The following is a 24,358-nucleotide window of genomic DNA, read 5'->3' on the forward strand; positions in this document are numbered from 1 at the left end:
ACATTAAGGCGGCTCGACACAACATCATACTTTGCTTGAAGTATCACCTGTGTCTCTACAAGTGAACTCGAGCATTGAGAACATTGTTTGTGTACACAGAGTTTACTAAAAAGAAAGTTGGGAACAACTGACTTTGGTTGTTTTGGTGTCCGTTCGACGCCATCTTGCCTGTCAGGATGTATCGATCTCTGAATGCGACGTAAGGAGGTCGGAGAGTAAAGATGGATAGCTCCTAAAGCATAGTTCCATATAAATGCACGGATAATTCATTGTTTTGTCGCAAGTGAAAAACAATATTGACCTTCTAGTTGAAAAGGGAGCCTCATATGAGATTCATTCATTCGCTTTCGGAAATCGATTCTTTATGTCTGGCAAAGATGGCGAGGGAACACCATAACAGCCCAAGTCAGTTCTTCAAAACCTTTCTTTTTAGTAAACTCTGTGTACACAAACAATGTTCTCAATGCTCGCCTTCATGTGTGTAGAGATCCAGGTGATACTTCGAGCAAAGTTTCATGTTGTCGTGCCTTCTTAGTGTTGTAAAAATAGTGGTAGTTCGGTAGCAGCGGACAGCGGCTGGAAGAACGCATCAGGGATCGAGTAGGCATCACACCCTAACCGAGATATTTTTTTTAAAGTAGCATTTCTTTTCATGACAGTCTTGGTGTGAAATATTGTCTTCCGTAGCCATTTCCCATATCCGTAAGAATCACAGACAGTAAAAGATAAGAAATTCGTAAACCGTAGCAAGCTAGCCAATGCTTGTAGCCTACTGGTAGTCGGTAGGTAATCAAGATGGCAGCAGGCAACTGGAATGATTTAAAAGGTCACATGACTGATATTCATGAATAGAAACGCTATCATACATGATCCTATACAGTATTTGATGTATCCATTGATGAGTCTCTGTTGCACTTTAGCCCATAATATTACATTTCTGGATGTGTGTAAAAAAAAATTTGTGCTAAACCGCACCTACCTGTATGTAGAACCTTTGTAAACCATATTGTGCTATGGTGAACCATAAGTGGTGCTATAGTCATGCTTTAGGTTCTACAGAGGTGCTATATAGGTGCTATACATTGCTAAATATGGTTCCCCTATGATTAAGAGATTTAAGTACCATTTAGCACCATTTTTTTGGGTTTGTTTGTGGGCATGAAGCACAGCTGCTCTCCATCATTTCCCCTGTGTGCTAGACAAACACTCAATAGTTATAAGCATGCTCGCTGTGTATAAACCTCTTACTGTAAACGCTGTAATTCACTTAACCCAGACGTGTGTTCTGATCCCATGGGTTATAAAGCTTCAGGTATGTGAACACAAATTTGAGTGATTAAACTAGCACATTTTTGCACCATATGCTTCCAAATGTATCCAACACACCGTTTCACATTACTTGTCAAAAACTATTTAACTAATATTTACGTGATGTGTAGTCGATTTAAATGCTTAGAAGTTGCTTAGAAATTACAGGGCTCGAAATTGCGACCATTTTGGTTGCATATGCGACCGAAATTTAATCTGTGCGACCTTAAAATATATTTGGGAGCATTTGTGCGACTGCCCATTTTGTTGTGACGCGAGTTGATTGTGATCCTGCGTGCTGGCGCTGTCCCAGGTTCAGTGTTCTCTCCAACGACACATAACCAATCAAATTTCACCATTAAGTTCTTGCGTTTAATGAAGACCGCAGATTGGCTAATATGAGCGTCAGTCATTCCTTGTTGCCGTAAAGCGCGGAAATGTGAAAAGACGAACGCGTTGCGAGCATGACGAGAGCAAGCCGATTACAGCTTAATGTTATTACTGTATTTTTTGACGACAATCCGGATTCAAATGTAACTCCACCACCGGAAAATACGAGTTGACGTTAAACCTTTCAGAGAGAGTGGCTTAAAGATTTCGAGTGTCTCCGCTATGAAAATGTAACTTACTGTGTTTACTGTAAATCCTGTAAAAAGGCGTTAATGGCGGAATCAAAACATTTTAAGCGCCAGACGTACCTTGCTTTAACATGGCGAAAGTGCCGAAAACACAAGACGTGTCATGACAAATGTGTTTATTATTGATGGAGACACCGACCTGTCTGTCAAAGTGTGTTTGATGGTGTATGTGCGCATGCGCTGGTGAATGGACATTCAACAAACATCCTTGTGGTCCATGTTGCTGTGGAATACGACAATGCTGATGGTATGTTTTATTGTATTTTTTAAAAACATTGCCTATTTAGTAGTAAAAGCATCCTGGTAATGCAGTTATCAATACCAATATATATTAGCCTTCTATATTAGGGTCACTTTTGTAATGTCACAATTAATCAGTGTTTTACGTGTGTGCTAGATTTTCTATGTAATCTTAATCATGTTACCTGTAATTGTTAAATTATTATTGCTGCTATACTATTTCAACAGCATTTGGGTATTAATTTAGGAATTTATGCAGCTAAAAATAAAATAAAATAAAATGCTGGCCATAGGACGTGTAAAGCCCGGTGGTGGTGTTTTATTTTTAATAAAATATATCTATTAAAGGCGGAGTCCACGATGTTTGAAAAACGCTTTGGAAAATTAGACGGGCCGTCTACCAAAACACACTTATAGCCAATCAAATCAAATAAAATGCCGGATTGCGTATGTGTGGGGCGGATCTATCAACCGAAGGTCCAGATTCTATTGGGGTAGGGGCGTGTTTGTTTAGGTGATTTCAAATATCAACATTGGCTTTCAAACATCATGGACTCCGCCTTTAACATTTACATTGTAGTTGTGGTGCTTTTTAATTTTTGGATGGATGCGCCTAAATTTTTGCTGGTGCTCCTAACTCTTTAAAGTTGGGAGCACCAGTGCTACCAAATAAAAAAGTTAATTTTGAGCCCTGAATTACAATGCTACTTTAGGTGCTTACAGTTGTACAAATAATCATCAAAGGTTAGATTTCTTGAATTTTCTTTCATTTTATTTTGTAAAATGTTCCAACAGTCATTACCAAATGTTACAATATGTTTGCTGGCCAACCATATATGATCAAGTCTACTCTTTGGTTAAGCCTGTCTTTTAATAAAAAAAAAGAATTTATTAATTTATCATTTTCATAGCCCGTGTTTTGTCTAAAATGATATCAGATGTCACTACACTACCAGAGGTTTAATATAGTCTGTCAGATAAAATGGCACATTAAAGATGTGATTGGTCACTGTACATAGTCAAAAGCTTGCTACACAAAACCATTAATGAACAATGTAAAACATTTTAGGCATTTCAGTTTCATAACCAATAAAAAAAGTACCAGTAGGTGGTATGCATTTAAAAGACCACAAAACAAATAGTGTATGAAAGCAGGCGTCAGCTGCTGTGGACTTGTCTTCAAAGCATGTGATGACACTATCAGAGCCAGCTGCTTTAAGGGCTTTGTTTGTACTCCTCACATCTTACAGAGACTGAGCAGCAATTACAGTACCTCCACAGAACTGTAATAGCAGGCAGCGGGTTTAAAGCCTCAAAACAACATAAGGTCATTCATCTGATCAGATATCGAGATGTCAGTGATAGCTGGTGTATTGTTATTATTATACCTTTGGCTGCTTGTGAAAGATCTTGTCACATGGATTTTTAATATCTTTGTGGGACTTCTGTGGTGGATTGATCTGTGAACCTGTTACAGATGTGGCTCTAAGTCGTATATACTGTATATTAAAGGAAAATGTAATCTTGCTTCCGATCTTGCTTGGGTTTGTTAATGTCATCAAATTAAAGGTAAATGTGCTTAAAATAGTAGTTTTGTGGCATATTTTTTCCTATAGAAATCCGATAAACAGTTGTAGAATAGTCACATGGTTGAACCTATCAATATGAATCAAACTGATGTTTGTATCACACTATTTTTTTGTTATTTTACTGCACAATATGGACCATTCTCTCACTTCCGCGTTCGCGAAGCGGAAGTTGAAATAGTAGGGTAAACACTAGGGCTGGGTATCGATTCAGATGTTCCAGATCGATTCAATTTCGATTCACAAGCTATCAAATCGATTCGATTCTCGATTTAATTTCGATTCTGGATCTCGGATCGGTTTTTATACTCAATTCTCAATTCAACTCAATGAATATAGATTTAATACAAATACTATATTAATAAAAAAGAACAGTGAACATAAGTTTACAAGTGGGTAATTAAAAAAAGAAATTTAAAGCCACAACACTATCGTCGTCTTCTTGCTAGCGAAATCTAAAATGCCTCCATACCTCTTACTTTTTATGTGAAAGTGGCATCAACGTCGATAAAGCACCCAAAACCGCCATTTTAAGGACTAAATGAAAGAATGATAGGCTCACCTCTCGCTCCTTGGTAACATCGTGCAAGGCAAAAAAGAGGGTGACATCTAGTGAAGAAGACTAGTAAATCTTACGTTCAATGTATGCAGAAAAAATATGGAAAAAAATAGATTCTGCTCTTTGAGAATCGATTCTGAATTGACCACAAAAAAAAACGATTAATCGAAAAATCTATTTTTTTGCCCAGCCCTAGTAAACACAGTGGCTGCTGGTCGCTGCTGTGTATTTCTCATGACTTTTTCCATGTTTAAGTGCTATAATTGGGTCACCAGTGCTTCTTTTAACCTAGAAAATGTGAAAAAGATCAACCCAGTAACTAAGTTTTGGTAAACCATTCTCTGCAAGCATGTAAAAAAAAATAGGTCATTGAAATTTGGCTCCCCTTGTGATGTCAGAAGGGGATAATACTGCTCCTTAATCTGCACTATCCAACCACGCCACTGCCATTTGCTGCAGAGATCAACTCATTTTCATTTAAAAGGACACACATAAAAACGGCACATTTTTGCTTACACCTACAAAGTGGCAATTTTAACATGTTATAATAAATTATCTATATGGTATTTTGAGCTAAAACTTCACATGTGTGCTCTGGGGACACCAAAGATTTATTTTACATCTTAAAGTCTTGTGAAATGTCCCCTTTAAGGATTTGCCAACCTTTATGTTTAAAGACTTTGATCACCTTGTCCAAATGAATTCATCAACTGCTAAGCAAATCTCAAGACAGGCTACACATTCTTTTTATTTGCACAAAACCGAAGGTACGATGATAAAATATATCATTGGAATGGTTAGCCGTGAGCTAACTCCTTTGGGTTTTCATGGCATAGTGTCAAAAAATCTTTAATTGCTCAATAGTCAAGGTTAATCAAAGTTGGTTTAAAGCATTATTTATTATCACAGAACAAACTGCAACCGCAGCACATGAGGAGCAAGATAAAGAAAAGCAAGCAGACCTCGCAACAGCAATGTTAACAACAGTCATAAAATAACCGTGAACTTTCAGGAAAATTTCTCATTTTGAACTTTTAAACAAACTCAGTACTATGCAGCTCCTTTTCTCACCTTATTCACCTGAAAGCATCAAGCTTTTAATCGCGTATTATTCACCACTTTAGATTTACCATTAAAACCCAAAGGAGCCAGCCCACCGCTACCCACTCCAACAATACATCCCATCACCAAGAACATGTAGGAGTTCTCGCGCCCCGCCTTAACAGTTGATCAATTCATCTTCTAAAGGAGCTCAATGTCTCCAAATGTAAAGGTTGGCAAATCGTTCAGGGAATCAGAAAAAATACACCCATTTCTCTTTTCTTTTTTATTAAAATATTAGAAATGTTGCAAGCACAAACTGTAATGATATAATTTACAGAACAATATAACTAGGAAAATGTTAAGAAAATAAAACAAGACTTTGACTAATCTTTCTTGCTTTGTTATAATTACACATTTTCACCACATCATGAAAATACAGCAATTTTAACAACAACAATTTGACTTTGGTTTCTTTCTTGACCATTTCAAACACATACAGATACTGTGCAAAAGTCTTAGGCCACCATGCTTCCATTAGATGTGTTGTTTTTGCAATGTTATAGTGATCCTATATAATTATTTCTCAGTCTCTTTATCAAAATACAACCAGGAAATGTGTATGTAGTATTAAAAACTGTATAAAGTATAAGCTGAAGTGTCAAGTATTTAGGCTAAACTTCCATTCCAGCAATAGCAGGCAGCTGCAGGATCTCTTAAACCTAAATTAAACTTAATCCTAATTTCTAATTCTAATCAAATAACTTCAGGATTTCAGTCTCCTCAAAAAAAGCTCAAGATGTGTTTTGTGCCAAGAAAGGTCACACTACTGACTGAAGCCTGAACAAGACATTTAATTCTGAAAAGTTTGTTTTTAATTTTGTGTACATATTTCCTGTATTTTTACAGTTTGTATCTTAATAAAAAGAGTGAAAAATAAATATGGATGGACATTAAAACTTTGCTAAAACAACAAAGCTGGTGGTGATGGCGGCCTAAGACTTTTGCACACTACTGTACATCAGCAGTGCCATAGCTGTGTTTAACCAACTATGACGACTTTGGCTTTGCGAACGCGGATTTGAGAGAAGGCTCCATTGGTAAATTCACCTATAGATAGATAGATGTATTGATATATGCATGCTGTTTCCAAATATGTAAAACATTTAGAGTAAGGTAATCTATGTGACATGAGCTTCCTTGTAAAAATTTGGGTGCATAAAATATTTTCCTGAAACAAGGTGTACTGTAAAAGAAAGTGTATGATTGAAAGGCTGGCGTAATGTACAGTAATGTATGACAAGGGTTTCCTCAATCATTATATAATTTTTGCCACTTAACTAATAGGGTTATATTTGGTTCATTGTAATTACTGTGCTGAATCAGCCTCTTAAATTCAGCACAAAAAATCTATATTTTGATTAGGGATGCACCGAATCCAGGATTCGGTTTCGGATTCGGCCGAATACTGGGCTTTTTGGCGGGGTTCGGGTTCGGCCGAATCCTAGATTTTTTTTCCACCGAACCGAACCCTAGGCTTGCGCTACGCTGGTCGACGTCACGCAGCCGTTGATTACACACATCGGGTGCTGACGTGGAGATGAGCTTTTTCTTTCGGTCAGCTGGACACACCAAAACTTTTAAACACCGCTGAAAACGCCTTGAGGACCCCAAATGCCAGCTGTTTTTCAGCCGAGCGCTTGGTAGCTGTGATGCTTCAGCTGTGAGCCGGTTGGTTGCTGTGGTAATGTCCTGCCCCTCCTCCACTGTAATTGGATGGCCGTGTGAAGACTGACATTGACGAGCGGAGCTTCTCACTCAAAGTTAAATATAGTTTTCAGCGCGGAGCTGCTTGCTTATTGGAAAAACGAGCGTGTCGCAACGCATCGCTTTCATTATGCATAGGCTTATGGTTATTGTCAAAATAGTTTTTCCAACTTGTCATCCTGGCATAATGTACAGTTAAAATTAAATAAAATGAAAAATACACTGCTGTGGACGTTTTTTACTTCATTAATGTGTTTTACTGTGTTGGAATAAGGATGCGAGTAGGATTCGGTATTCGGTTTCGGATTCGGCCGAATCTTAAACGGTGGATTCGGGATTCGGCCGAACCTAAAAAATCTGGATTCGGTGCATCCCTAATTTTGATGAGTGGACATAATGAACAGTATAGGAAAAAAAACATTTTAGTGAAGCCAGCAGAATTAAGAGTCCTGTTCTTGCAGAGTCCTGTTAAGAGTCCTGTTATAGAATCCAGCATTCTAACAAGCTGTGTAATAATAATAAATAATAAAAGTCTGATGGTCACACCAATACCCCTGATCCAGAGAAAGGTCTCTTATTAAAGAAAGCAAATCTTCAGGAGAGGGTCCACTAATAATAAAAGCTCTAAATGTATAGTTTATAATTATATAATTTAGTAAGCAAAGTTAAATATTTAAATGTGAACTTTACATTAGATTTGTAAGTACAAGCCAGCTAACAATTTTAGGTTTAGCTAGGCATGTTAAATATTGTAAATTTACCTGGGATGTAGCATCATCATATCACCTTGACTTTCACTTTTATAACGAATACAACAGGGCCACATAGTGAAGCAATGTAGCCCTCAGGAGAGCATTACAGGTACACTTATGAATCTTCCTTATATCTCTTTTTAATGTCATGCCCTGCCAGCAACTTGCTGGGTCGAAGCGAGGAAACAAGGTAGTTTGGAGAGCAACAGAAGGAAAGACAAGGTGTTTTGTCTGTTCGACACTCACTTTCCATCTCAAAGACACATTTAACACACGTACACGAGCAAACACACAGTGTTTCCTGGTAGGCCCACAATACATCATCAAATAAAGCGTCAAACGATGTTGTTCATCTGTGCCCGAAGCTTTACAGCTTTCAACTTGCTTTTGATTCTCAGCCCTCATCCAGCCTTTCATTCTCTGGGTACCTGGATCGAATAGCATGAAATGTCAGCCAGGCTGTGATGTGTGTGTATGTGTGTGTGTTTGCACTCTTTATAAGCAGTGTACTAGAGTCTCAAAAATCAATGAGATATTTACATTTTGATGACAGTCACTTTGTCCTCCAGGCTCAAATGCTACAATTCTCACCCCCTCAATCTTATTGGATAATATAATTTGAAATGGGTCCCTATAGAAATATCCCATTGAATCAGCCTGCCATGTGTCTATGTTGTAAATTAATGCCAAAGTGAAGTAGACTCACATGCATATTTTTGGTGTTCTGGTTTCCTTTTGTGGGTATTTTTGGATTTAAGGTGAAACGTGTTGATGAAATATGAAGGATACACTAAATTTGGTTTAGTGGAGGGTCAGGAAGAGAGTCAACAGTGATATTTTGTAAGAGAGAGAGAATTAAGTGTGAGCTGAGTAAAATATGTAGAGCAACAACAGGAGAAAAATGACTTTTGAAAAGACTGAGAGGAATTTGCTAAGAATGAATTTCGACTGTGGTTTATTTGTATGCACTGTTTGTGCTGGTTAGCACCTGGTTCACAAAAAAAATGCAAATCGGGTAGCTGCACAAAACTTTTGATTACACTTTAAAATAAGTGTCCATGAATCATAATGAACAAAAATTGTTTTTTCACCTGCCTTGTTTAGTTCGGTTGAATCTTACAAGAGTTTGTTATCCCACTTGGTACAGTTCGTTTGGGCAGGTGAGAATGCAGCAATCGAACTCAGTGCGCACCAAAAGCGGACCAAACAAGTGGACCAACAGCTCCTTGGGGTGCTTTTACATCTTTAGGTTTGTTCATTTAGTCCGTACCAAAATCAAAAAATGATACATTGTAGCTTTTTTGCAGTTTTCGGTTCCTTTTTTTACACCAAACTGACTGCTCTGTTCTGTACCAGTTGAAACAAACCAAAATGCAGTCATGTGATAACATCCATCCATGTCTTTGAACGAATTTCCTAAAATGCTTCTCGATTGGTCAGAATCAACATGCGGGAAATTCCAGCGGAACCCAGTTTAATCTGTGCGACCTTAAAATATATTTGGGAGCATTTGTGCGACTGCCCATTTTGTTGTGGTGCGACTTGATTTAGATTGTGATGCTCTATTTTCTATTGTAGTCATAATTATGTTACCTGTAATTGTTATCGCTGCTATACTATTTCAACAGCATTTGGGTATTATTTTAGGACTCTATGCAGCAAAAAAATAAAAAAATAATAGAAGACCAAATTTCAAATGCTGGCCATAGGATGTGTAAAGCCCAGGGGTGGTGTTTTATTTTTAATAAAATAAATTTTTTAACATATACATTGTACTTGTGGTGCTTTTTAATTTTTGGATGGGTGCGCCTAAATTTCTGCTGGTGCTCCTAACTCTTTAAAGTTGGGAGCACAAGTGCTACCAAATAGAAAAGTTAATTTTGAGCCCTGAAATAAGGCAGGTGTCTCTCGCGTCCCAGATTCGGCCCGTTTATCTTTTAGTGTGTGGCGGCAGTTATACATTTTAAATGCACTTGCCCTTTACAGTATATTCTGGATTTAATTTTTTTATTATTGGAAAAAATATTTTAAAGAAAAAAATAATTCTGCAAGTGTTCCCAATGATATATTTAATCTACATCTTTATTGTTAGTTGTGCTGTGATCTCCGTTATTCCCTTAAATTTCTGAAAACTTTATAGTTATCATCTCAGGCTTTTCAACTCAGGTTTTTGCATTCAAGTACCATGTCCAAAAATAAGCAGCACAACTGTTTTGTAAAATGGCCCTTGAGAGAAAGACCATAGCTGGAATTTCTTACTGAGGAAAATTAGTGTTCCCATGAAAGATGCTCAAGTAACAGAAAATCTTCCACTCAGCAAGCCTGATGTCCCATTGTGTGTGTAAAGTAGGACTGCAGGTCCACTAGTACCGCCTCGGTGGTAGATGCTGCCGCAATTGTTGCATAAACTACTTGTGTTTTGATTGCCTAGCACTTATGGCTTCACTTCAACTGTTCTCAAATCAGTTTGCCACGGAGCGTATCAACCAAAACACAGGGGTCAGACTGAGATTTTTTCTCTCAGGAAAGAAAGCAAGCTTTTTGCTTTTCTAAGCTGCAAGGATGGTCAAGGTTAAACATTAGATTTAAAACAGGGCCAAGCACACCATCAATCAAACGTACCAATGAAATGTATACATTTTAACTAGGGAATGTCAGTGGGTTGACAGACCCTGAAACAAATATTTGATTAAATGCAATATCTTAAGCAGGCACAATTTTTCCCCCTTAGGCCCCCATACATACACACCCATTGCTCAGACAGGGCTGAATGTGTGCAGAACGGTCATTATATAGAGTTATTGATCGAGACTCTCGCATGTCCATTACATCCTGTGCAATAACTCATTCTTTAGGTTGCATGAAAAGAAAAGAATAATGCATTACATGTTAATCATTCATTGAAAAATTTTAAAAGATATCCATATAAAAAATGGCCACACCATGATATAGCCTAATCATATGTATGTTTTTTTAAACATATACCCCATATACTTTAATGTATGTACAAATATTACCATAGTACCATGCTCACAAAACATCCACTGGTATTTGTTTGTACGTTAAAATGCTCTTTTTAATACAGTGCTTGCCGTTTTATGACCTCATATTAATTGAGAGGCTACATGGAAAGTTTGTACTGTTTGCATGTTTTTGCTGAGTTTCCATTTGTCACACCAGTAACCATTTGAAATGAAGTAGATTTTTTTCATGCAGCACTGCACAGAAAATGATGACAGTGATGATGAGGCAAAATTGGTTTCATGTGCACCCTATTCCGTGCTGCCAGATCTGCTTCTTAAGCATTTGGTTGTAGTCAGCTACAAAGAGACAACAATGGGCTGTAGATGGATGTGTCACCATTACAATACACAGAGGCTGATCTTATCAGGCTGTTCATATGTTTGCATTGCATCGGACAGAAAGCCTTGCTGTCACATACTTGAGTCTTTTCCTAATCCAAATTTCTATTCAGCAACCAAACGGTCTCTTTCAGCCCGTTTTCCTTAAAGGAAACTTCATTCTGGTTATCAGCAGGCTTTGAAATGTGCAAGTTCAATCAAATAAAGCTACAGTCTGAATGTTTTCAGTGTTTGCTTGAAGCAAGCAAGGAAGGATTTGCATTATTGACCTTAGGTTTCCATTGTGTGTGTTAGATTGGGTGGATTACTGCTTCTATTACCGACAAGATGGCCTTGTCCATCAAGCCAGGCGAGTGGGCATATCAGCATCTGCAGTGACCCAAGAGATTTAACAGCTCCAAAGTCCAAAGGAAGAAGTTCAGATACAGAAATATCCCGTTAGACTGGAACAGAGTTTTATTTGAAACATCTTCCCAAATATGATTGTGTTGGACAGCAGTGGAATTTGGATGGATGGATAGATTGACGACTGAGAGCAAGACTGAAGATCTAGTTGGTGAGGTGAGGCGAGTGAAAGGTTTGAGATGTGAGGGGGATGATTGTTATATTACATCAAGAAATGAACTTCGGGTCTTATAGCAGTTGGTTGTTGACTGTTGGACGTGCTTGGGGGAAGTGGGTATATTCATTTTGGACCCACAAGAGATGATTTGTTGTCAACTTGGATGCCAGTGATTGACAGCATCATCTTAAAGTGTGTTTCTCTGCTTCTTTTTTTTAAACACAGGAGGCCTGTACATAAACTATTCCCTAACCAATCACAGCTACTACAGTATATGAAGAGTTTGGTTCCAAAACGCAATAAATTAATTTTGACTAGTTTGGGTAAAAAATGTGTTTTCTATACCAAGAAAGTGACAAGATGAAAACAACTATTTTCTGTTACAATTTTTTACATAGCATCTTTGGGTTATAATAATATTAAAAATTCAAATCCATAATTGATTTTCAAAGATTTATTATAAAAACGTATTATTATTATTATTTATTTATTTTTCGCAAAATGCAGTAAATCCATGGGAAGTTTTTTTCTAAAATTCTCCAAATCTATTGAATTAGTATATAAATGTGCATTCATCTTTGCCGTGTTATATTTATTTAGTTGACTAGTGGTATACACTGACAAAAAAAATAAACACTGATGACATTAATCAAAACACTTTGTCATACTAAGAACACTGTCATTGCTGCTGTTATACTTGGGATGTCGTCACTGAACTTTTTTGACAGCGATCAGCTGTAAAATGTTTTGGTCCTGCTCGATTTTCGTTGACTTTGAGTAAAATAATGTAAAGTTTTTCATAAGATCACCTGGGGGTCAATGTGTTAAATGCCGGCTGTTGCTTGTTCTCACACGACAGCATTTTCCTTCGCCTGAGTGCCTCTCACATAAATTATTAGATTTTCATGGCTTACGTTTCTTCCCCGCCGCAGAAAACCACCACAGGTTTATCAATGTCATTAAAGGTATTATTTTGTTTTGTTCACGAAGTGCAAAGTAGATGAGGAAAACTAGGATTCCGTCTGAATTCAAAGCGGTGCCATTGGTGTTTACCAGAGGCGTCATGCCCATTGAAACTAAGGGGGCAGCTGCCCCCTCGGATTTTTGAGCCAAATGGATTTTGCAAGCAACCTCAAAAATAAAAAAGCGTCCATTAATCTTTTAATCTGTTTAAAATGCACAAATTGTCAATTTTGTGCTGCATCCGTTTCACTTTTCAGAGTTTTGATAATGTTTTGATCGTGTACATTACTTTATTCTGGCGTCAGGCGCTGCAGTCGGCGCAGCCGCAGACGTCAGCGTCTGCGCGCGTTCACGAGCTTAGCTGTTGCTGCTGGCTGCATTTGGCTATCTTAGGAATTAAAACGTGTAAGACACGCTCACAACATTTCCAAATCCCCAGTACGGTAATGTGTTGTTAACCTCCTCTGTGTAGAAATTGTATGGTTTAAAATGTGACCGTCGCGACCTTATATTAGTAGCAGGGGCGGCGTTTGCGTATGGCAGGGTATGGCAGTTACCATACCCTAGCATTCAGAAAAAACACCAGAAATCACCAGGCTATAATGATGCTCATTAAAGATCATTTTAAATATTTTCAGTAGAACATATCTAAACATTGGTACATCACTAATAAGGATCATTTACACGTGTGTTCGACTTCATGCTATAACACTGGAACCGACAGGCGGATGACATCAACGTGCCGCGAAAGCGGTTTGAAATCAAACTCTTCTGATGATTCCTCGACTCACCCTCGCGGTGCTTTGACGTCATCAGCCTGTCGTTCTTGCTGCGCAGCTTGAAGTCGAACACAATCTATAGTGAGTTTCGCGCTGCAGGAGGTCTCATGATGACCGCTGCTTTTATAATCTGTATTTTTAACATTTAAACAAACTCATGGTTCTACCCACACTCGCGCTTTGCATATTGCATATTCCAGAAGTAATGATTTGCACTGTGGATAAATAAACATGTTCTCTTCCACTGGGAATTGTTGCACGCGTTTTTGTGGAATAAAAACTGCACGATGACAAAAGGTAAGACTTGTTTTTGCATTTAGCTCTGTTATACTAAGAGTTTTATTTAGTGTTTTAGTTGGATATGTGTGCTCTATCACATCATTTAAAAGTCTTTATTGTGTGTTTAGTGGTTTTGGCGGTTGTCGTGACAAGATTTGTGAAGGGATGTCATAGTATGTTTTGTTTTGATATTATCTTGTTTTAGTTTATGTGTTGCTGGAGTTGTACTTAGTTAAGAATTATTTGAAAAGCATTTTAAATAACCATGATTTCTATTGTTCTATTGTTGTTGTTTTTCATTTGCATTGCTTCCGTATTCTTGTCAGTAAGTGTACATCCGTGCAATCGTAGTATGATTTTGTACAGGTTGGTGGAGTTTGTACACATATGTGGTTATAGATTCGTTATTTGAGAATGGCCTTCTTGTACGAAGAATTTTTGCCAGTTGTTGTGAAAAATGCATTAATGACAGAATTAAACAAGTCATTAAACAAAACGTAAATAGGACACATGCCGTTTCAGATGTAAATATGATGCCAATATGTCATTAATCCGATTGAATAGTATTTGATATGAAAGTTAGTCAACACTTTTTTATTTTGGAGGTTTTTGCACTATGGCAGGGGCGTTTAGAATGTTAGAAATGTAAGTGCCATGGAAAAGACTGAAAGCTCTATAATATAATTTGTTTGATGTATGTGTATGCACTAATTTCTGTGAGCTTTGCACACTGTGCCCCCTTAAAAAAAATTGGTGCATGACGCCCCTGGTGTTTACAATGTGTGAAATAGTGCACTGTGATTTGTTGAGCGGATTTATTGCATTCTGCAGAGAAGGAGGACTGTCGTTTTGGAAAAAAAAGGGGGGGAAAGATGACGGAATAACATGGCAGATATCGGATTTTAGAGTAAAATGAAGAATTTACTTTTTTATACTGACCAGATACAATACTGATTTTGGCTGTAACTACTTCTTTTTTAAAATGGTGTTTATCGCGTTTGGGAACCGAACTCTTCATATATTCTTACAAGGTAGTGGTCAAATTTTAAGTTGAAATTTTGAAGAATCCATAGTTTTGTGCTGGTTGCTTACTCAATTTAGAATGGCCCTTGATTCATATCCTAAAATACTACAAAGATGTCACCGCACTTTTGACGAAGGTCATTTTCTTCTCGACTGTCATGGATGAACCTTAGCGCTCGTTCTGCTTTCACCCTCCCCCAGAAACTCTTTTACTATGTCTAGGTTTGCTTTTGTTGGCCTAGGACATCCAGACATCAATTCCCCACTGAGGGACAGATGAAAGAAGGTCAGGGGTGTAGGTCGTTCCTCTTCGCACTCGCAGCATAAATCCACCTACGCCTATCAATTGGCCTCTCCATCTGGGTGTAAATAATGACGCCATTGTTGAACCATTTCGTGTCCTGCGCCTGAGCGATAAGCCGAATATAGTTGTAACGGCTTCACAGTCTGACTTTGAAAAAGTGCTACTCTATCTGTGTCATAGCCACTGATTTCTTCATGCATAATTACCAGGACCAGGATTTTAATCAGTCAGCATATACACTTTACATATCTGTGCATAAAAAGTCTTGATAATAATGTCGGTGTTGGAATTTAAAACCTTGCTTTATTAAGCGTAATGCTGCGTGCTATCCTGCTTACTTGAAGATCTCATGACTTATAGTGTTAAACCATGTATGTGATCCTCCTAATTCCACTGACTGGATGCCTAACCTTTTCTTTGATGTGCAGTTGTCTTGATGTGTGCATGACCACATTACTGTAATATGATTTAACCCAAGCTGCTGTTACAGTCTTTGATCTTTGCGATTGTGGCAATTTTGACCGTAGACCTGTTAAATACAAGTCTCCTGAACATTGTTTGTTTATTGGATTTCTGTATATTAGTCTTGCACACTTACATTAGCATGTTTATTCCTTATCCCTAAAAGTAGGAATGAGCACAGTCCTAGCAATACAGTATATCAATCATATCATAAAGACTCAATTTTAAAGTATCTACAGTTAAAAATAAAATGACCCCCCTCCCCCATTTTTTTGTACAATAGCATTATTAAAGGGACATTCCACTTTTTTGGAAAATATACAAATTGTCCAACATTTGATTTTTACCGTTTTGGAATCCAATTAGCTGATCTCCGGGTCTGGTACTACCACTTTTAGCATAGCTTAGCGTAATCCATTGAATCCGATTAGACCATTAGCATCGCGCTGAAAAAATAACTGAAGAGTTTCAATATTTTTTCTATTTAAAACTTGACTTTTCTGTAGTTACATTGTGTACTAAGACCGACAGAAAATTACAAGTTGCGATCTTCTAGGCAGATATGGCTAAGAACTATACTCTCATTCTGGCGTAGTAATCAAGGACTTTGCTGCCATAACATGGCTGCAGCAGGCGTAGTGATATTACACAAATTTTAATTTTTTGTCGATCTTAGTACACGATGTAACCACAGAAGAGTCAAGCTCTAAATAGGAAAAACATCAAAACTCTTTGGTTATTTTTAGCACAATGCTAATGGTGTAATCAGATTCAATAGAATGTGCTAAGCTATGCTAAAAGTGCTAGCGCCAGACTCGAAAATTGGCTGAATGGATTCCAAAACGGTAAAAATCAAATGTTTTACGCTAGGGGAGCTGGATAATGAAGCATATTTTCAAAAAAAGTGGAGTGTCCCTTTAAAGTATTTTCTGGTAAAACATTGCAATACTTGGGGTTTCCCATATGCCCTTACGATAAACAAAAGCAGTGTTGGCCTAAAATGTAGCTTAGATTTAATACAACCCTAAATAAAATCCGTATTGTTTGTTCAATACACTGAACGTTTTAATTTGAAATGCAATTGACTGTTTTAGTAATTAGATTTTCAATTGCTTTTATTTTTTGTTATTTAGCTTTACAATTTCTGTTATCCCTCTCTAACACTATTTCACTTCATCCCATTATCTTTATCTTTTGGCCCATTTCCCACTACTCCCCACCCCTCTACCCCAACCTCCCTTTCCATCACCCATGATATCTATCGCTGGCTCACGAAAATCTCCACATTCCAGGCAGTTGTACATCTGGCTGATGTCAAAGTGAGGGGTGTCATTCTGCATAATTGTCATGCATGTCAGCTGATTTGAGCCCTTGGCGCTCTGGCTCTTTTGATGGGGTACACTGTAAAATGTAATAGCTCAGCTTACTAAAAATATTAAGTAAACTTAACTTATTTAATTAAGTTTGTTAACCTTACTTAGTTTAACTAAGTAATCCCAACTTTTTTCTATGCAAACTCAAGTCAACTTGATTAAACTTAACAGATTAATTTAGCTCAACTTAAAATTTCAAGTATTTTCAAAAAGGATGACTGCACAGTAGGTGGCAGTAATGCTCCCAAGGAGTAAGTGATGGCTTAACTGAGTGGTTAACTGAAGAAGACGACAACAGCACATGGTCGGATAAGAGCATGAGGAGGTAAGTTTGTGCTAATATAGCATTTTTCTTTTTTAATTGCTACATTTTTATCGCAATATTACAATCACAGTTTGTAAACAGTAATATTTTGTCGGTAATAATAAAACTGATGCATGCTATTTGATCACAATTAGCAATCCAACAACTGCTAATCATTAAATGTTTAAAGATTAACATATTTTCGTTTAACAGACATAAGTAACTAATATGCAGAGGTAGATTGAGTAAAAATGTAATTATATAAAAAGTTAGTTAAAGTTAAGCCATAGTATTAACTGCTTGAGTAAAAGTAAAAGTATGCAATGGAAAAACTGCTTAAGTAGTGAGTTTATAATTCGTGTTGGTGGGGTTTATAATAATAAACTACATGAAAATGCTTAGAACTGCTTATAAAAGGTAAAATAGCACATTTAAAGTAGGTGCTTTCAAAATTGTTACTCAAGTCAATGTAATGCAGTAAGCATGTTTCTACCCACCACTGGAGAAAAAAACATTAATAATTTCATACCTTAAAATGCCAAGTTATGTTAAATAAGAGATGTGCTGTATAAAAAGTTTTAAGTTTATAGAGTGAATGCTAAAAATGTTGTTTTCACAATTGCTTTTTCTATCAATATATCTATTGATATCTATCAATCAATATACTGTTAATTGTATATTATTATTATTTAGCAGGAGCTTGTTTCTTTGAAGAGAGCGCATACCCTTCATGGAAAGTCAGGTAATTAACACACATTTTATTTAGGGCATGTAAAAACTTTAAATCTTGATATGTTGTTTCTTTTGTTATCCTTCTTTCATATAGTAACGTTACTGTGGAGTACAACCAAGTCGCAAGCAAAAACCTCAAGCAAGAATTGTTCTCATCCCTTGCTAAACATGGTTTTTGAAGATTTTGAATGAAAGAAAAGTTTAAAAGCTCTCTTGAGTATCTAATAGTAAGTATTTTTGTTTGTTTGTTTTAAATAGTTTAAGTCCATATGCTAACTTTTAAGTAATCTGTTCTCACTGTTGATCTCAATGTTTTATGTATTATTCGTCAGAACATCACTGATGTCACTGCTCGGTGGACGGTAGTTCTCCATGGTCTTGCTATCCTTCTTGCGGAAGACACTACAGACTTCCTGAAAACAAACATGGTTAGTATTCTTCTCGTTTAATCAATATGCGGTGTCCTAATTTTTGTGTTAGCATTTAATTAGCATTATTAAAGAAATAATGTGTAAATAGAAGATAATTAAAGGCACCAAGGCACATCCTTTTGTCCCACAATTCTATGCGTGAGCATGCTCAAGATTGGTCGAGCCTGGTTGAGTTCGATAAAATAAAATGGTGGCCAAGAAAGCAACTGAGCACACATTTAGTGTAAATAAAGTAATATTTTCACTTTTGATTGCATTTCTAGCGAGAAATTTGTATTGTAGTTTTGAACTCTTTCCCCACCATTGAGTTATTCTGTCAATTAAGAGAATCGATAACTTCTGATAAATGCTGTGAATAAATGAAAACATAATTTATTTGCCAGGTAAAGGTTTTATGTCAATTACATAACCAATTCAAAAATTATAAAGAAAGCAAAAAATCAAATATTCAAAGATCAGTCTGAGATGTATACCTGACAGTAGCGAAAAAAAGAAATACATCAACATGACACTATGGGTTTTGGTTGATCGCATTATAAGTGAACAAAGCTGTTTGTGACATTTGAACGTCTCGTCTTAAAACTGAAAAAAAAAACAGGTTTTCCTGTATTTGTTAAAAATAAGCTAATAAAATAGTTCAAATAAATATTTAATGTTGCTTACCTTATGAGTAAAATAGCCACATAATTAGTGAGATAATGCACAGACAGCAGGTTGTTATCATGAAATAAGCACCTTCTGTCACGGCTAGTCCGTGTCATGTTTTGTGTATTGCACTGATCCGTCTCACCTGGACACTCATTGACTCATTACGCCAATACACTACACCTGTCTTATGTTTAATTGTCTTTGTATTTATATGCCTTGTTTCTGTCACACCGGTTGCCGGATTATTGTCATTACCCTGTCTGTTCCCTGTGTTGGATGTTCCTGTTTTCCTGTGTTCCTGTATTCACCATGTCAGCCCTCGTGTCTTTATTATTAAATGTTATTTATTTTGAACTTTGCGTTTGCGTCCTGTCTCTACATCCCGATCGTGACAGAATAATCCGGCCAAACTGGACGCAGCAAGTTCACGGAGGGCGGCTCCCCCAGGAGTTTCGTCGAGGGGGAGTAGTGACATCGGGGTTCATTCCCCATCAGCCCCGATGTCTCTTGGGGACCACCGTGAGCGATCGCTCGCTCCTGCGGGCCTGTGGGAGGAGGATCGGCCCAGGCGGTCCCCCAACGGTTGAGTCGTCGTCGACGGTCCCTCGGAGGACCACCGTCCCGCTCGTAGGGGGATCCGGAATGGACCACGCCCGATCATTTCCCCGGGGTGGCTACCGAGTGAGGGTCTCCATTTCCGCGAGGGGACGGGAGATGACTTCCGGGGGGCACCTCATCGTCGATGATTCCCAGAAGGGGGGTAATTTGTCTGCCTCGGTTCTCGGAGCGATCGCTCCGGTTCTCCTGGCGCAGTCCGGCCCACCGTCCTGTTGGTTTCGTCCCGGCGGCTGCCGGCTTCGCCAGGGTCCCCAAGCCCTCCACCCCTCCCTTGGACTCTCGCTACCAGACTTTGTTTTTGTTTTGTGTTTATGTGAGTGTCTGGTAGCCACTCGTAGAGGGAGGGGTTATGTCACGGCTAGTCCGTGTCATGTTTTGTGTATTGCACTGATCCGTCTCACCTGGACACTCATTGACTCATTACGCCAATACACTACACCTGTCTTATGTTTAATTGTCTTTGTATTTATATGCCTTGTTTCTGTCACACCGGTTGCCGGATTATTGTCATTACCCTGTCTGTTCCCTGTGTTGGATGTTCCTGTTTTCCTGTGTTCCTGTATTCACCATGTCAGCCCTCGTGTCTTTATTATTAAATGTTATTTATTTTGAACTTTGCGTTTGCGTCCTGTCTCTACATCCCGATCGGGACACCTTCAGTTTGATACAAGACCCTCTGCTTGACACAGAGTCCTGATCACACTGTTGGGGATTATTTCTGCAAAAACAACCTGCTGCCTATACAATATACCTTACCTATAGAAGAGTTTTCTAACAAGATATTATTAATTAAATATGTTCCAAGGATGTTTTTGCACCACCAGGAAAGAAGCTTCTGCTGAAAGGTCCAAATCATTATTGGCAATTCCAACTGAAGCACTGTTACAAATTTAAGTGTCACTTCAAAAACTAGTAACATCACATTGAACAGTTAAAATGTATTATGAGAATGTATTTTAATATTGCGTTTCTATCTTATTAGGACTGTGATGGTGACCCACCTCAACTATCAATAGGAATTCTCAGTCTGGTGCCGGAGGACAGACACATTTCTCCACATGGTTTACAGCAATTATTTGGTAGGGTGTCACAGCCATGGATGGACTTGAGAAAGTATCACATGCCATGTGTTTAGTTTTTGGACTGATCGTTGTTTTAAATATGGAGTACCCCTTCACAGCTTATTTTGAGTTGATTCACAGGGTTTTTCTTTCCCTGGGGCACAAATCACTAAAGTCAAAACTGCCATCACTACAAAACATACTAATGTGAAGTAGTGTGTTTTGTGTGAAAAAAGTCCGTGTTACTGTAGATCTGTTGCATTTTGGGTTTTTTATTTTTTGTCAACCTGGATACAAGTTCCAGAAAAACTCAACTTTAATTGCTGCAAAACTTTGATGTTTTAGTTAAGATGTATTTTGCGTGTTTCTGATGGCAGAAACAAGATTGTTACTGTAGGTCTGTTGATGCAATTTGTGATTTTTTTTATCAGTCACATGCCAACCTGGATACAAAACCAAAACTGCAGTCACTAAATAGAAAACTTGTTTTGAATTTGTTTGTCAAAGTGTGTTCATTGTGTTTGTAATAACAGAAACAAGACTGTCTTAGGTCTATTGTTGCATTTTGGGTATCCAGATTGATGGGTGACTGAACACAAACTCCTTTCTTGTGTGTGTGTGTGTGTGTGTGTGTGTGTGTGTGTGTGTGTGTGTGTGTGTGTGTGTGTGCAACAAAAATGTTTTACTTTGTACACTGTTAACATGTTTAAAATAAATGTTTTAACCTCATTTTGTTGCTTTTTGGCTTTACTCATTTTTGTTAGTTCAGCTTACTTACAAATGTAAGGCAATCGGTTTCCTTATATTTACAAGTAAAGTGAACAATAAAAAGAAGTTATCTCAACTAATGATTTTAAGTAAAGAGTACTTAACTTTACTTGATTCATAAGTTTAGTCTACTTGTACTGTTAAGTTTTGACAACTTAAAATGAATACTCTACCTTACTTGATGAATAAGTTTAGGCTACAAATAATATAAAGTTTTGCCAACTTAAAAGCAATACACTAACTTACTTAAAATTATGAGGCAATCGGTTTCCTCACTTTTTTAAGTAAACTCAACTTATTACATTTTACAGTGTGATGATAAGGGGAATGGGTTAAAGAGGGGGTCATGAGGAAGGGGGAGATTGGGACAGGGACAGAGACACCATCAGATGACGACGAGACCCTGCTGGCTCATCTATCTAATGGATGCCCTATAAAAAATGGAGTGGGCTTCAGCATATATTTTCTTCTGCATTGTTCAAAGGGGTCCTAATGTCGAAATGTCCCAATCCGTGCCATAACCACAAACGTCTTCAGCTTTACAGGTGTAAACAGTTAACAATTTTGCCTTATCAATTGGAACCTGAGTCATATAATGAAAATGTAGAAGAACAAGCATGTTTACCAGAACTACCTTTGCAAGGTCCTAATTCATCTGACTTATTCTTTACTTACAATAGAGTTTACCACAGTAATCAGTTAGCTAGACAAACTTGGTGAAGTCATCCTGCTTAGCTTTTAGGCCAGCATCTCTGGAGATGCATCACTTCCATTTCTCAATCTTGTGAGTGAACCTGAAATCCTTTTACTCCTGGCAGTAACGCTGTATGGCAGCCCCATCCTGCTTTGTAAGCAGTTGGAACGCGCCAAGTTCCATGATCTGTCCCATGATCTAAGTCAGGTGTTTGATCAAATCAAATCCTGTGGATCTAGGTATTAAACTCGCCATCAGTAAATCTTGCAGCTTCAGGAAATTTTGCAGACAAACAGTGCAATTATCTTTATTGTGCTTTCATCAAGCATGTTCTTTAGTTACTGAGACTGTACATTTTCGGTGGATTTGGAGCTCTTTATCTTCATGGATAATGGTATAAAATTGCTTTGCTCTGTGGAAACTGTGCTTCAACACCTCAACATCTTTGTGCACCGTAAGGACAAATCATTTTTGACAGTACATTGCAATTGGGTCATTGTTGTCAGCTTTTTTGTCTAGTAGTGTGCAAAATAAAGATCCTTGGCAGAGTTACGGCCCACTTACAGAAATTAAAGATAGTCAACTCTGAAACATTTGTTTATTTCTAATGGACTTTATTTGTACTTTAAAGAGTAGAACTAGGTTATGCATACAGTATTGTATATAGCTTGCTAAAGGCTTTATATTGTCAGCTGAATTTTATTATAAAGCATAATAATATAATATATAATAATACGGATAGTTAATTTATCTAGTTTGTAGGTCATTTAAATCATGAAATGAACTCGGCAGTTCCATGCAAATGTCAACCTTATCGTGAAAAGTAAATTTTTCACCCATAATTATTAACCATGCTGATATTTAAAATGTAAATATTTGGTGGTTTAAGTTTCTATTAAAGTTTTAAAGTATTTTTATTATGTTCCATAGTTAGGTTAGTGTAAATTATTTTAAAGAGCGCCTATTTCATTGCTAAAAATCAATGTTATTTTGTGTATTTGGTATAATAAAATGTCTTCGCGTGGTTTACACTGTAAAAAAATCCATAGAAATTACAATTTTATTGCAGCTGGGTTGCCGGTAATTTACCGTAGATTTAAATTTATGTTATTTACTGGCAAGAGTTTGTTCAAAGTTAAATACATTTTAAATATTAGCAAGTCTTTATCTTTACAAAATAAAACTATACAATAACAGCCTCATGCAAAGCATTCTGGGAACCAGAAATCATCATCAACCTTTTTCTGTTTTTTGCTTCAGATTTTGTTTCCCAGAATGTTTTGCTTGATGCTGTTTTTTAGTTTTACTCTGTAAAGACAAAGACTTGTAAATGTTTAATGTTCATTTAACTTTGAACAAACTGTTGGTAGTAAATAACATAAATTTAAATCTACGGTAAATTACCGGCAACCCAGCTGCAATTTCTACGGATTTTTTTTACAGTGTATGGTAAAAAAACTAATTTTTTCACATACCGTACATTTTTGTAGATTTCACTCTTTTCCTGAAACGCACTGATTTGAAAAGCTCCGCATTCATGATTGGTCTTAATACCTCTGACATCAGCTGGAAATGTGACGCCCCTTACCATGTTTGAAAGATTTGCGCACAATGCAATGCTAACAGGAGTTAACTTACAGGCTGTGAGTCCGAAGCAGGAGGAATTATGATAATTTCGGTCTTCTCTACATCACCAATCCCAGACAGTAAACTGTTAAATTCAACGATGACGCAAGTTATCGTCTCCAACTTAAATCTCATTTCTTGGACTACAACAAACACAAAAAATGTAGGCAACACATTTTTTGTGTTTGTTGTAGTCCAAGAAATGAGATTTAAGTTGGAGACGATAACTTGCGTCATCGTTTACTTTGGGGTTTGTACCTTTTGCATATAGTTAACATGTACTAATACACACTTACACACCAAAAAGAAATGTAAAAACGTGAATGGGACTATTGGTGCTCTTTAAATGTAGTTTGAAGAGCCATCCCTTTTCTATTTGTTGGGTATTACTGCTTCCGGTTTGTGGCTTTAAATTCACAGAATTCCTAAATTCACAGAATTCCTACAAAGTACCAAAATCTTGCGTCAACTTTTTTGT

The 24,358-nt window shown here is 37.3% G+C and overlaps 1 protein-coding gene and 1 long non-coding RNA gene across 2 annotated transcripts in view; both read left to right on the forward strand.

Moving 5' to 3' along the window:
* pik3r3b (phosphoinositide-3-kinase, regulatory subunit 3b (gamma)) overlaps positions 1-24,358 on the forward strand; it is a 239,206-nt gene that overhangs the window by 176,616 nt on the left and 38,232 nt on the right. The window lies entirely within an intron of this gene.
* Positions 17,043-21,862, forward strand: LOC129441505 (uncharacterized). The gene is made up of 5 exons (XR_012370722.1): positions 17,043-17,323; positions 17,996-18,044; positions 18,129-18,261; positions 18,367-18,462; positions 20,714-21,862. It is a non-coding gene; the product is annotated as an uncharacterized lncRNA (long non-coding RNA).

The sequence above is a fragment of the Misgurnus anguillicaudatus genome, chromosome 8 (assembly GCF_027580225.2).
Source record: "Misgurnus anguillicaudatus chromosome 8, ASM2758022v2, whole genome shotgun sequence".
NCBI classification, from domain to species: Eukaryota; Metazoa; Chordata; class Actinopteri; order Cypriniformes; family Cobitidae; genus Misgurnus; species Misgurnus anguillicaudatus.